The following is a 14634-nucleotide window of genomic DNA, read 5'->3' as shown; positions in this document are numbered from 1 at the left end:
TAAGAATAACAACAATAATAGCAATCATATTGAATGTCTTATGATAATGAAAGCTAATCAAAAAGACAGCATATTATAGATTCCATGTATATGATTGTCCAAAATAGGTAAATCTGTAGAGATTACTCGTTGCCAGGGGTGATAAGGAAGGGCTCCTGGAGAGTGACTGCTAATGAGGACGGGGTTTCTTTTTGAGGTGATGGAAAAGTTCTGGAGTTAGATAGTGGTGGTGGTTGCACAACTTTGTGGATATATGAAAAAACCACTGAATCATATGCTTTAGACTGGTGAGTTTTATGGAATGTGAATTTTTAAAAATTCACTGATTTTTTTAAATTGCAGAACAAAAAAAAAACGGTACTCACCATGTGCTAAGACAAGAGAAAGGGCTTTACTTGGTTCAAGCCACCTATGTCACCTAATTATCCTGACAAACTTAGGAGATAGTATAATTTCCTTATTTTATAGATGGGGACACAGGCTCAGACAGATGATCAGTCCGTAGTGATGTGGCAACCAGTAAGCACCAAGCAAAATTTCAGTTTCTCACCTTCATTCTCCAAATCAGTCTCCTAATTGTCATTCCATTCCAGTAATTCAAAGAGATATTTCCAAGTGAAGTTCATCCAATAGTATTTCTTCTGCTCAACTCTTTTAGTAAAAGGTCTTTTTTTTTTTTTTTAAGATTTTATCTATTTGAGGAAGTGCAGGAAAGAGTACAAGTGGTGGAGAGGGAGAAGCAGGCTGCCCATCAAGGAGGGAGCCTGATGCGGGGTTCAATATGGGGTTCTATACGGGGTTCAACATGAGGCTCCATGCAGGGTTCAATCCCAGGACCCTGGGATCATGACCTGAGCTGAAGGCAACCACTTAACCAACTGAGCCACTCAGGTGTCCCTTGGTAAAAGGTCTTCATGCTTTTACCTTTTTTCATGTCTTTTTAAATTTAGGATTCTTTCTCCCCAATTTTAGAGAGTTAAACACAACAGTGATTTCCTCTCTGAAAATACTTAACTCTCTAAACTACCTGTCTTCTGATAAAAAGCAAACCTTCATTTCTTAGCTCCCAGGGAAGTCCCTTAGGGTCACACAACCACGGCTGATTTTAAGCAGAGATGTGATGTATATCCCCTACACTCATTCTGCCCCAAGACATGATTACCTTGTCACGCAGTTCCCAAAGGTTTTTGTTTACTCTGACCTAATAGATCGCTTGGATTACAAATGAGTCACTCAAAATACCAGAGATAGCAGCAGCCTCCGTGATGGGTAAATCCTCAGACATTCAGAGCTGGAGCAAACCTTATAGAATATGTGTTCTGACCTCTCAAACATGGAGCATTCCAAGGTGGGGAGATGTTGAATGACTTTCCCTTGGTGGTGGAGTTAGCAGCAGAACTGAAGTTGAATTTCTGACACTATGTATCATTGCCTTGGTAAATGTCTCAAATGATTCTCTATCCTTGAGGCAGTTCCATTTAGTGTTACTGATATTGCTTGTTAATATATTACTATGTGAACTTTTCCATACTTTTGGCATATCCATCCGATGGATTATTGCATAATCATTAAAAATTATGAGGATGAGGGATGCCTGGGTGACTCGGTTGATTGAGCATCTGCCTTCAGCTCAGGTCATGATCCCAGAACCTTGGGAGTCCTGCCAAGCAGGGAGCTGGCTTCTCCCTCTGCCCCCTTCTCCTGATCGTTCTCTCTCTCTCTCTCTCAAATAAATAAATCTAAAAAAAAGTTATGAGGATGAGTATTTATTGATATTTATATAAAATGTGTTTTAAAAGGTTAACTAAAAAGTACAGTACAATCCACTCTTTTGGGAAAAAAACAGCAAAAAACGATATGTATAAACATTTATAAGTACTAGAATATGTACTGAAATGTTAACAGAGGTTATATCTCTGGATGGTATCATTGTGGGTAATTATTTTTCTTCTTCTTTGTGATAATCTACCCGTTATAATATTTTTACAATTTACTTTTGAAAAGAATAATTTTGTATTTTTAAAAAAGAGTAGGCAAATGATTTTTAAATAGGACACAAAAAATACTGGGTATAAAATAAGTAATTGACAGAATGAATGAATTATTTTAAAATTATGAAAGACATCATTAAGAGAATGAAAAGGTGAGTCCCAGAGTGGAAAAATATATTCATACATGCATCCAATAATGGACTTGAATCCAAAATATATATTATAAAAAAGTTTTAGAAATAACTAAGTAAAAGATAGACAACTCAATAGTTAGAAAAGAGACTGAAACAAGCACTCACAAAAGGGAATATCCAAAATTTCCAATAAGCCTATCCTATATACCTTTTAAGATGCTGTTGCAAATTAAAACATACAAATGAGGGATCCCTGGGTGGCGCAGCGGTTTGGTGCCTGCCTTTGGCCCAGGGCGCGATCCTGGAGACCCGGGATCGAATCCCACGTCGGGCTCCCGGTGCATGGAGCCTGCTTCTCCCTCTGCCTGTGTCTCTGCGCCTCTCTCTCTCTCTGTGACTATCATAAATAAATAAAAATTAAAAAAAAATAAAAAAAATAAAACATACAAATGAGATACATACTCATTAGAATGGTACAATTTTTTTCTGATTTTTTAAAAAATAAGTTCTAGGCTCAACATGGGGCTCAAACTCACATCCCTGAGACCAAGAGTTGCATGCTCTACCAACTGAACCAGCCAGATTCATTCCTAGGCTTTTTTTTTTTTTTTTTAAGATTTTATTTATTTATTCATGAGAGACACAGAGAGGCAGAGATACAGGCAGAGAGAGAGGCAGAGAGAGAGAAGCAGGCTCCATGCAGGGAACGCGACGTGGGACTCAATCCCAGGGCTCCAGGATCACGCCCTGGGCTGAAGGCAGGTGCCAAACTGCTGAGCCACCCAGGCATCCCTGTTCCTAGGCTTTTTGATTTTTTCAACGTATTAACGTTGAATAACACAAGTTTTTTTTAAAAGGCCATACTGAATACTAAGAAGGTTGTGGAACAATTAGAACTCTCATACATTTGTGGTTGGAATAAATTGGTACAACCACTTTGAAAAACTGTCAGGGACGCCTGGGTGGCTCAGTGGTTGAGCATCTGCCTTCAGCTTGGGGCGTGATCCCAGAGTCCCAGGATCCAGTTCCACATCGGGCTCCCTGCATGGAGCCTGCTTCTCTCTCTGCCTGTGTCTCTGCTTTTCTCTCTGTGTCTCTCATGAATAAATAAATAAAATCTTTTTTAAAAAAGGAAAACTGTTAATAGGTAACTATTGAAATTAAACCCATGCTTACACTCTGATCCAACAATTTCTCTCCTAAGTACAGACCTGAGGGAAGAGAGCTTATATCTACTAACAGACATAAGGATGTTCATAGCAGTGCAATTCATAATCACTAAAACCCTACTGATTTTAGGCTTGGAAACATCCAATGCCAATGAACAGTTGGAAGGATAAATTGTGATCTCTCCACACAGTGGGATACTACATACAAACTTGAACTTCTGCTATGTGCGACAACATGGATGAATGGCACATACATAATGTTGAAAGAGCATATGCAGCATATTGTCTCTGATCGCATTGATAAGATTGGCAAAACTAATTTCTGCTGATAGAGGCTGGACTGTTGTTTACCTGAGAAGATGGAGAGGAAGGACAAGGCTGGGTGGAATCCACGAGAGAGCTTCTAAAGTGCTGTAAACATTCACTATAAACCAATCTAGAATTACACAGGTATAAACATGGGTAAAAATTCATCAATGAAGATGTTACCTGAAGAAGTGTCAGCTGTTCCTTTCCTCCAGGGGCACTTGCATTACAAAAGGGGACTTTACAGACACTGTAGACAAAAATACGCAGGAGGAAGAAAGGGAGTTTACAAAAACAAGTCACAATTGAAATGATTGTCAGTTTCCTTAAAATTTTTTGAGGGAATTCCAAGAAGCCCAAAAACTTTTAGATAAACTGAAACTTAAAATCTGTAGCAATCAAATCCCTCACTACACTCTCACATTATTATCATAGTCGAGTCTCACAACAACCTGTGAGGTGGTCTGGGTCACTGACCCCATTTTACAGACCAGGAGACTGATTGGGAAAGAGAAGCACTTTTCACAGGATTAAGTAACTGGAGCTACAGGTCAGAATGTGAACTTGAGTCATCTGAATCATGACCCCACACTGCTCTCCTCTTCCAGAAAAGCCTTTTCACCAACATGGGTTCATGAAATGTCCTTCCTGGAACCAGCAGAGAGGAAGAGCCAGTACATGCAGAATTGCCTCTGGAATATTCTTTCTCTTTTTTCTCTCCTTTTCTAGTTTTTAGTTCAGTGTTACTTGTGCTGTGTCACCTCTTGAACCTTTGGAAGGTGTTGGTAGCAACTGCAAACTACCACAACCTTTGATTTCAAATTTTCTCCACACTTTATTTTCACCTCTAGTCATGGGTGGGTAGTGGTGACAACAAGAGGTGGTGCGAGGAGAGCTTTAGCCTCCTTACTCATCAAGCCACTCCAAGTAAAAATGTAGTTTAAGTAGAAAAAGTGCTAGGGAAATTTGGCCTCATAACAACTTCCGGAAATTAAGACTCCTAAACCCCATAGCCCCAAGAAGTGTCATTTATGTGAAATACCAGCTAAGGGATGCCCCTAGAATTGCACAAGAGGGAAGATATGCCGAACCATCTTCCAAAGAGTCTGCCCTGTTTAAGAATCCCCATGACAGAAATTCTGGAGCCACCTTTGTTTTTGGTAAGTGGTAGGAAATCAGGACTCCCCAGGATCTGGGAGATACCAGCAGAAAGGATCAAGTCCACAGAGATCACAAGAGCAAGGGAGAAATGGAATAGGACCATAGGGTGAGACCGGTAAGGTCCAGAGTCCCAGAGGTCAGGGAGTTCAATCAGCAAACATAACATGATTAAGCAGGGCCTCACATTGACCCTGGGGGAAGGCTGTCTGAACTTTGGTCTTGTGTGGAGATGAGAAGAGTTCTGAACCCACTCATGCTGATTTCAGCCACAAGGAAGTCCAGGGCTTGCAAATAACCACTAGAAATACTCAGAGAACTTCTTGTAAGAATGACTAAAATTGTATGTTTGAGTTAAGACTTCGGTAAAAGTTGCTATTTGTTTCAAGTGGATTCATATTTTGATCTGGAGTCTGGAGTTTTTACTTTACTGTATTCTCAAATCTGGGACATCAACTAATCCAAGAGAGGATTAATTTGGCTATACCACTGAATTACATTGTTTATGAAATGTGAAAATTTCTCAACTCTGGAAGATTGGTGGAAGGTGAAACCACAGTCTGTGTTGGTGGGCCAAATTCTGGTTTGGTTATGTATAGGAGGAAATGGAGTAAGGTCTATGTAAGCTGCAGGTCTCAAATTCTGGTCCCAGGTGCCCATTTCCAAACTGAAAGGGACATTTCTATCTGGGAGAAAAGACGTGGTCATGCATGACTCTTTGGAGTCCATCCTACTCAGGCTCATGAATCCCAGTGTTCTGTTTTTCAGGTCACCAGGAGGCCCAGAGTGTCCCTAGTTGGGTCTCTCTGGAGGACTACCTACTGTGGCACTGAGTGTGGGGAAAGTTGTGAACTCTGGACAGATGTTACATCTGATGTCTCCTGAATATCACTCTTTCCTTTCCCTCTAAATTCCAGAGTAGAGAATAGGCTCCTTAGCCAGCTTTGTTGGAAGTTTGTCAACACCTGTTGTTTGTTCAGAATAATCAGAGGGGCCATCTCAGCAACCCCAGGGAGTTCAGGGGTGCCTGCACTGCTACTATGTATCTGCATTAAGATATATTTTGCAAAAACGACACCCTGTGACCCATTGCTCTTCTATTACATCCTGCCATGTGGGCCCTGCTCTAAGGCCTTGATCTTTCTTTTTGAAGAGACTAATGTCCATTACATTGTGGTCATAGAGCAAGGTACAAATGGGCAGCAGGTGGAAAGGATTGGCATGAATAACTCCACCACTAACCAGGGAATTGATATAACTAAGACTATAAGAGACATGAGAAGTTGTGGAATCCTAATAACATGCAATTAGGTTCATTATGTGTGAGGCCCTGTGCTACACATGTCATGTATATTAGTTGCTTCATTTAATACAACAACCCTATGTAGTCTTATCGTCTCTATTCAATGAATGAGAAAACCTAGAAAGAGTTTAAATAAATTGCTCGAGTTTACATAGCAATTATGGCAGAGCCAAAGCTGGGTGTTCACACAACTTTTTATTTTCCTTTGGACCACACAGAAAGACTACATTTTCCAGATCTCCATGCATTTAGATGAGATCATGTGATTGAATACTGGTGAATTAGATGTAGATGCGATATACCCCATTTCTCGGTTTAAAACATTCCACGGGCACTTCTGCTATCTCTTCCTTATTCACACAGCTGGAAGCCCAGGACCACCTTGCTTCCCTCTCCCTCCCAAGGACACAGCCCAGATACCCTAAATAACTACCTGGTGGAGAGCGTCTCAAGGGAGCTGACTGGCTTACGTTACACCGTAATGGGAACAATAAATAAACCTTAGCTTGATTGTGCTAAGCAGTTGACATTTCAGGGTTGATTTGTCATTATTGTGTAACCTACCTACCTTGAGTAGTAGCCAAGATTTGAGCGCAGGTCCGTCTGACTTCAAACCACTCTTAACCAATTCCTTAAATGAGCACAGAAGGATCAAGAAAGACTCTAATCCCTGAATCTGCCACTAACCTCACAAAGGATCTTGAGTAAGTCATTTAAGTGACTCGGTTTTTCATTTGTCCATTGGGAATAAAAATGTCTGCCCTTCTAATCCTTCAGACTTGTTGCAAAGAGAATATAAAACCATTCCTACGAAATAACTTAAAAAACGAGCACCGTACAAGAGCAACGAAGTGTTATTATCTGGCCCATTTTCCCACCTCTGATTAGGAAACTATTCCACTGACCTTAGAATTGGCATGAAACTTTAGTTTTGTAGCCCTGCCTCTGTTTTCTCTAATAGTTGTTCTTCTGGTACCTTTAAATTTTAGCATAATCAAACTTACAGAAGGGTTGCAAAAATAGTCCAAGGAGCTCCTGTATAACCCTTTACCCAGATTTCCCAATTGTTTACATCTTGCCCCATTTCTGATTTATTCAAAAGTAAATTGGAGACATTATGTGCTTTACCACTACTGAGGGAACACGACCTTGCCAACACCTTGATTTCAGCCCAGTGAAACGGATTTCAGGTTTCTGGTCTTCAGAACTATAAAAGAATAAATGTGTGTTATTTTAATGTACCAAATTTGTAGCAATTTGTGACAGCAGTTATAGGAAACTAATACAGTCCATATTCAAAAAATTTGTCCAGGGATCCCTGGGTGGCTCAGCGGTTTGGCGCCTGCCTTTGGCCCAGGGCGTGATCCTGGATCCTGGGATCGAGTCCCACATTGGGTTCCCTGCATGGAGCCTGCTTCTGCCTCTGCCTGTGTCTCTGCTTCTCTCTCTCTCTCTGTATCTCTCATGAATAAATAAATAAAATCTTTAAAAAATATATTTGTCCAGATAGAATCCATTACACTTGCTTTGGTTCTCAATCCAATCTCCAGTTCAGAACCATACTTTGCATTTATTTGGTGTGTTTAGTTTTCTTCTAAAATGAAACAATTCCTCAGCCTTACTTTGCCTTCCTTGACCTCGACACTTTATTTATTTATTTATTTATTTATTTATTTATTTATTTATTTATTTATTTATGAGAGACACAGAGAGCGAGAGAGGCAGAGACGCAGGCAGAGACACAGGCAGAGGGAGAAGCAGAGGGAGAAGCAGAGGGAGAAGCAGAGGGAGAAGCAGGCTCCATGCAGGGAACCTGATGCGGGACTTGATCCTGGCACTCCAGGATCATGCCCTGGGCCGAAGGCAGGCGCTAAACCCGCTGAGCCACTCAGGGATCCCCGACCTTGACATTTTTTAAAAGTGCAGCTTTTTATTTGTAGAATGTCACTCATTTTTTGTTTAGCTGGTGTTCCCTCAACCTTAAATTCAGATTATGCATTTTGACAGGAATATAATATGATATCAGGAAGTATATGAAGTTGCTCTGTCTCAAGATCAATAATGTTTATTTTGATCAAGTGGTTAACCTAGACACTGCTAGATCCCTCCACTCTAAACTTACTAGTTTCCCCCTCTATAGCTAAAAGTAATTTGTGAGGAGATACTTTGAGAATTTTCCTCATTACACTTTAACTCTCAAGTTTCCATGTCCATGATGATTTTCTTTTTTTTTTAAGATTTTATTTATTTATTCACAAGAGACACACAGAGAGAGGCAGAGACACAGGCAGAGAGAGAAGCAGGCTCCCTGCAGGGAGCCCAATGTGGGACTCGATCCTGGGACTCCAGGATCACGCCCTGGGCCAAAGGCAGGCGCCAAACTGCTGAGCCACCCAGGGATTCCCCCCATGATTATTTTCTATCCCCATCATTTCCTTCTGTATTAGCAGATATGATTCTACTGTAAGGAAGATCTCCTTCTTCTTCATTATCTATCTATCTATCTATCTATCTATCTATCTATCTATCTATCTATTTCAGGGGCACCTGGCTGGTGCAGCAGTAGAGCACACCACTCTTAATCTCAGGGTGGTGAGTTCAAGCCCCATGTTGGGCATAGAGCCTACTTTAAAAATAAGTAAATATTTATTTATTTCAGAATAGACTTATAGATTCTTAGTTAATGCAATGGGCTATAATCTACTGACATCATTATTTATTTTTGATGCTCAGATCATCCCAGATTTGGCTGGTGGGAGCCCCCTTAGGCTGGTTCCTGTGCTTTTTTTTTTTTAAGATTTGTTTATTTAATAGAGATAGAGAGAGACGGTGAGCGGGAGGCAGGGCAGGGAGAGAGGGAGAGAGAGAGAGAGAGAGAAAATCTCAAGCAGACTCCATGCTGGGTACAGACCCTGACATGGGGCTCAACTCCAGGACCCTTAGATCATGAGCCGAACTGAAATCAGGAGTTGGCTGCTTAATTGACTGAGCCACCTCTGCGCCCCTCCTGTGTTCTTTTGATATATCCCCAGAATTTATGGAGTACTTTCCTACTTTCCGGCACAAGAAGGTATTTCAGGTTCATCTTATTCTTTCTTGCAGAAGTCTGTTCTCCAAGAAACCCTGGTTTCCCTCCTTGGAAAATGGTATTTAGAAACCAAAATCTGGAGGGGTGCCTGAGTGGCTCAGTCAGTTGAGTGTCTGTCTTCAGCTCAGGTCATGATATCAGGGTCCTGGGATGGAGCCCTGCATCAGGCTTCTCACTCAGCAGGGCGTTTGCTTCTCCCTCTGCCCCTCACCCTGCTCATGCTTTCTCTCTCTCTCATAAATAAATAAATAAATAAATAAATAAATAAATAAATAAATAAATAAATAAAATCTTAAACCAAAAAGAAACCAAGAGCTAGCTCATTGCAGCTGGTATGTCGTTGCTTCTCTAGGCTCCCTCAGTGGACAAAACCAGAAAATTTGTATAAAACCCTAAGTTCATACTGATACCTCCAATTCTAATCCAACATCACATGGTATATTCCCTCTTTTTGTAACTCCCTTTATCCAACTGTGAGAAAACTGGCTCCCATTGCCCTCAGTATATTTTCTTATTTACTCAAGCCTAATCTACCAAGTATAGGTCAATATTTATTTATAGATTTGGCAGGGGGAATGGACAGTGAGATGCAGACATTTTAAGTACATAATTTGATGAGTTTTGACAAATGCCTACATTTATGAGGCCCACATCCCCACCAAAACATAGAATAGTTTCATCATCTTCCTTGCCTCAGCAATTTGACCCCCCCAGACACAACCAATTTTTAAATTTTATTCCACCATAAATTAGATTTTCCTGTTCTAGATCTCATATAATTGAAAATAAACTGTGTGCACTCTTTTGTATCTAGTTTCTTTGGTTCAGCATAATGATTTTATCTGTGAAGTTCATTCACATTGTTATGTATATTGTTAGTTCCCTTTAGTGGTTGACTAATTTTCTATTGTATGAATTTGTTTAACCATTGTACTAGGATGCACACTGGGTTGTTTCCAGCTTGAGGTTATTATGAAAAAAACTTCTTTGAACATTTTTGTACAAGTTTTTGAAAGGACATATGTTTCATTTCCCTTGGGTAATTGCTTAAGAATGAAATTCTTGAGTCATAGGGTAGGTGTGTATTTAATTTTATAAGAAACCCAAACATTTCCCCAAAGTAGTTGTACCATTTTTCACTACTTCCAGCAACAAATGAGTATGCTAGTTGCTCCACCCTTGCCAACATTTGGTATATTCAGTCTTTTTAATTTTAACCATTACAGTGAATTTAGGGAGGTATCTCACTGTGATTTTATTTTATTATTTTTTTAAATTTTTATTTATTTATGATAGTCACACAGAGAGAGGGAGAGAGGCAGAGACACAGGCAGAGGGAGAAGCAGGCTCCATGCACCGGGAGCCCGATGTGGGATTCGATCCTGGGTCCTCAGGATCGGGCCCTGGGCCAAAGGCAGGCGCCAAACCGCTGCGCCACTCAGGGATCCCTCACTGTGATTTTAATAGACATTTCCCTAATGCATGACATTTTTAAGCTATTTTTTAAAAGACTTATTTATTTATTCATGATAGACACACACACAGAGAGAGAGGCAGAGACACAGGAGGAGGGAGAAGCAGGCTCCATCTGGGAGCCTGACGCAGGACTCGATCCCAGGACTCCAGGATCGCGCCCTGGGCCAAAGGCAGGTGCTAAACTGCTGAGCCACCCAGGGATCCCTTTTAAGCAATTTGTTATGGGCTTATTGGCCTTTTGTACATTTTCTTTCGAGTGTTCAGGTCTTTTGCTCATTAAATATTTTGGAGTCCTTTTCTTATAGATTTTTAAAAATAAATTTCAGGGTGCCTGAGTGGCTTAGTCAGTTAAGTGTCCAACTTTTGGTTTCAGCTTAGGTCATGATCTCAGGGTCCTGAGACTGAGCCCTGAGTTGGGCTCCTCTGTTCCTCCCCCTGCTCTCTCTCTCTCTTCCTCACTCTCTCAAATAAATAAATAAAAATTTTTAAAAAATGTTTTTAAATACACTTCAGGGGCACCTAGATGGCTCAGTCAGTTGGGTGTCTACATTTGGCTTGAGTCACGATCTCAGGGTCCTGGGATTGAGCCCCAAGTCACGCTCCCTGATGAGCAGGGAGCCTGCTTCTCCTTCTCCTCCCCGTGCTGTGCTCTCTCTCTCTCAAACACTCTCTCTCTCTCAAATAGATAAATAAAATCTTTTTAAAAATCAAAATAAAAATACACTTCAGATGCAAGTCATTTGTGAAACAAATGTTTTATGAACATATAGTGTCTCAGGCTATGGGTTTCCTATTCATTTTCTGAACTATATCTTGTCATAAGCAGAAGTTTTAAATTCTGAAAAAGTCTAATTTATCAAATCTTTAAATAGGGGGATCCCTGGGTGGCTCAGTGGTTTAGCGTCTGCCTTTGGCTCGGGGCGTGACCCCTGAGTCCAGGGATCGAGTCCCACATCAGGCTGCCTGCATGGAGCCTGCTTCTCCCTCTGCCTGTGTCTCTGCCTCTCTCTGTATGTCTCTCATTAATAAATAAATAAAATCTTTAAAATAAAATCTTTAAATGGTTATTTGCTTTCTATGTCTTAAGAAATGTTGGCCTACCTCCAGGTTGTGAATCCCAAGTACTTTACATGAGTACTGGAATCAAATGAACAAATTATAAATTCAGGAAGCCAGAAACCAAACAGACTTTGTTGGTGAGCAAATGAAAGATTTTAAAGGACATCCAAGAGAAAAGGAATGAGAGCAGGACTAAAAGCTGCTTTTTCAAGTGTCATTGATGGAGCTTAGATGAGAGTCATCAACCAGGCTGAATCACTTGCAGTCTGAGAACACCTAACAAAGCAGCCATACTCCTTCCCACGATCCCAGGGATTTGGGGGGAGGGTGTTGAAGGGTGTCAGTTTAGGAGACTACATGTTAATTTGAGTCACTTCTTTTAATGAAGAGTCTGTCCACTCAAGAAGGCAGTTTGTAGATGGATTGGAGTGACAGTCCTATAGTGCAGCCAGAATACATATGATGTGCCCCAATACCACATTGCTTTTCTTTATTCCTTTTATTGTAAAAACAATCATTCTTAATTTTAAAAATTCATGAAGTTTAAACATCAAAATTTTAAAAAGGTATACAGTGAAATACATCCCTCCCACTGTTACTTCCACAATAGATAACCAGTCACTAGTTTTCTTGCATCTCTGTTAAGAGATTTTGAATGCATTTACATGATAATACACATACATGGTATTTCCCTTTTTTATGTAAATGATATCTACTGTATACACTGTTCTGTGTCTTGCTTTTTTCAAATCAATAATATGTGTTAGAATGTTTTCCAATCAGTACACAAAAATATTTCTCATTCTTTTCCTCAGCTGCATAGTGTTCCACTGTATGGATGTCCCATAATTTATTTAACCAGGCCCTTTTAAAAAAAAATGTTATTTGTTTGTTTATTTATTTATTTATTTATTTGAGAGAGAGAGAGAGAGAGACATCGAGTGATGTGAACAAATTTTTCTTTTATAAATTCAGGTAGCTAGAAACCAAACAGACTTTGTTGGTGAGCAAATGAAAGATTTTAAAGGACATCCGAGAGATAAGGAATGACAGCAGGACTAAAAGCCGCTTTTTCAAGTGTCATTGATGGAGCTTAGATGAGAGTCATCAAGCAGGAGGAGGGGCAGAGGGAGAGGGAAAGGGAGAAGCAGACTCCTCACTGGGCAGGGAACCCAATGACACAATGACACAGGGGCTGATCCCAGGACCCTGGGATCATGACCTGAGCTGAAGGCAGACACTTAACCAACTGAGCCACACAGGTGCCCCATAACCAGGCCCTTATTGATGGATATTTAACTTTTCAGATTTTTGATGTTTCTTTCAAGTACTGCTTCAGTGAAAAACCTTGTATATACATCATTTTGCATACCCACAACTATAACTGTAAAGCAAATTCCTAGAAACGAGCTTGGTGAGTCAGAGGGTATATACATATATTATTTTGGTAGTCATGACCAAATTGCCTTTAATAGGAATTATCTCAACACTGGTAATGTATGATAGCTCCTATTTATCCACATTTATGGCTAATCTAAGTGTTATCAATCCTTTGGATTTTTATCAGTCCAATACATAATAAATAAATCTCAGTGACTTTTAGTTTGAACTCATATTAAGTAAGGAGTATCTTTTCATGTGCTTAATAGACACTTTATATTTCACTTTCATTAAGATTTATTTTTTAAAAGACTTTATTTATTTAATTGAGAGAGAGAGAGCATGAACAGGGGGAGGGGCAGAGGAAGAGGGAGACATAGGCTCCCCATTGACCCAGGACCCTGGGATCATGACCTGAGCTGAAGATAGACGCTTAACTGACTGAGCCACCCAGGTGCCTCAATATTTACTTATTATTATTATTTTTTAAGTAAGCTCTATACCCAGTGTGGGGCTTGAACTCACAACCTCAAGATCAAGAGTCATATGCTCTACTAATTGAGCCAGCCAGGTGCCCCTCATTTGTACTTTTTAACTGAGTTGATGATCATTTTATTATTGTTTTACAGATGCTTTTTATCCCCAGTGTCTTCATTAAAAGCCGTATATTATTTGAAGTTCAAATTGCATACAATAAGATTCAACTTTCCAAGGACTGTCCCTTGTATGTGGGAGGCCTTGCCACACAATGGTGTTTTGAAGTACTTTTTTGAAAAACTCCAGAGCAGTAAGAGAGTTATAGGGAGCAGGTTACATTCAGGCCACAATTTCAAAAGTCTCATATGCACAGGCAGTGTGTTTAACAGAAAGAAGTTAAGCTCTGGAATCTAGTAATTTGGGTTCAAATCCTATCTTTGCCATGTATTAACTATGCAATTTTGTTCAGATTATGTCACCTCTTTGGGTCTTGGTGTCCTCATCAGTAAAAAACCTTCAAAATCAAATCCTATCAGATAACACAATGAAAGCACACTGTCCAGTGCTGACACAAACTAGGTGCTTTATAAATATGTTTCCCTTTCTGCGGGGAAAGCCAGTCACCAGAGACAACATGCCCTGGGGCAGCAGAATGGTGTGCGCATGTTTGTGTGTGTGAGCGTGCACATGTACATGTGCTTGCGCACACCATTCCCAACCATGACCTCAGATCCTATTAAAGTATTAAGCCACGAAAAAGCCACTTATGTTTCTGTTTCCAGCTTTCCAACGTGGCACTTCTAGGATCAGGCTGAAAGCTTCCTGTGTTCATAAAATGGGCTCAGGAAGAAAATACTACACCTAAGAGAGGACATTCCAAGAGTAATAACTCCTTTTCAGTAGAGTTACTCAAAACCACCCTGCCAAACCTGTTCTTCTGCCTTGTTGATTAGTGCCTAACCAGGCTTCCACCTGTTCATCCAACAGCATTAGATTAAGAGTTTCAAAAAAAGAACTTGCTCCTCAGATCCTGGGGCATTGGCTTTTCCTATTCCCAGTTGTGAACCCTCTGTTTACTGTGAGGGAGAGAAGA

General features: G+C 40.2%; 1 long non-coding RNA gene across 2 annotated transcripts in view; it reads right to left on the bottom strand.

The window, feature by feature from the left end:
- Positions 1-14634, bottom strand: part of LOC144317654 (uncharacterized) — a 37201-nt gene that overhangs the window by 16163 nt on the left and 6404 nt on the right. Inside the window, exons 2-3 of one of the 2 annotated variants that reach the window (XR_013383664.1) lie at positions 6630-7268; positions 3784-3850 (exon numbers count right to left, since the gene is read on the bottom strand). This is a non-coding gene — a long non-coding RNA (uncharacterized LOC144317654). Of the gene's footprint in view, positions 1-3783; positions 7269-14634 lie in introns of both variants that reach the window. The other variant, XR_013383663.1, reaches the window with a different exon arrangement.

This window comes from Canis aureus, chromosome 7, assembly GCF_053574225.1.
Source record: "Canis aureus isolate CA01 chromosome 7, VMU_Caureus_v.1.0, whole genome shotgun sequence".
Classification (NCBI taxonomy): Eukaryota; Metazoa; Chordata; class Mammalia; order Carnivora; family Canidae; genus Canis; species Canis aureus.
This window is presented reverse-complemented; position numbering and strand designations above follow the sequence as displayed.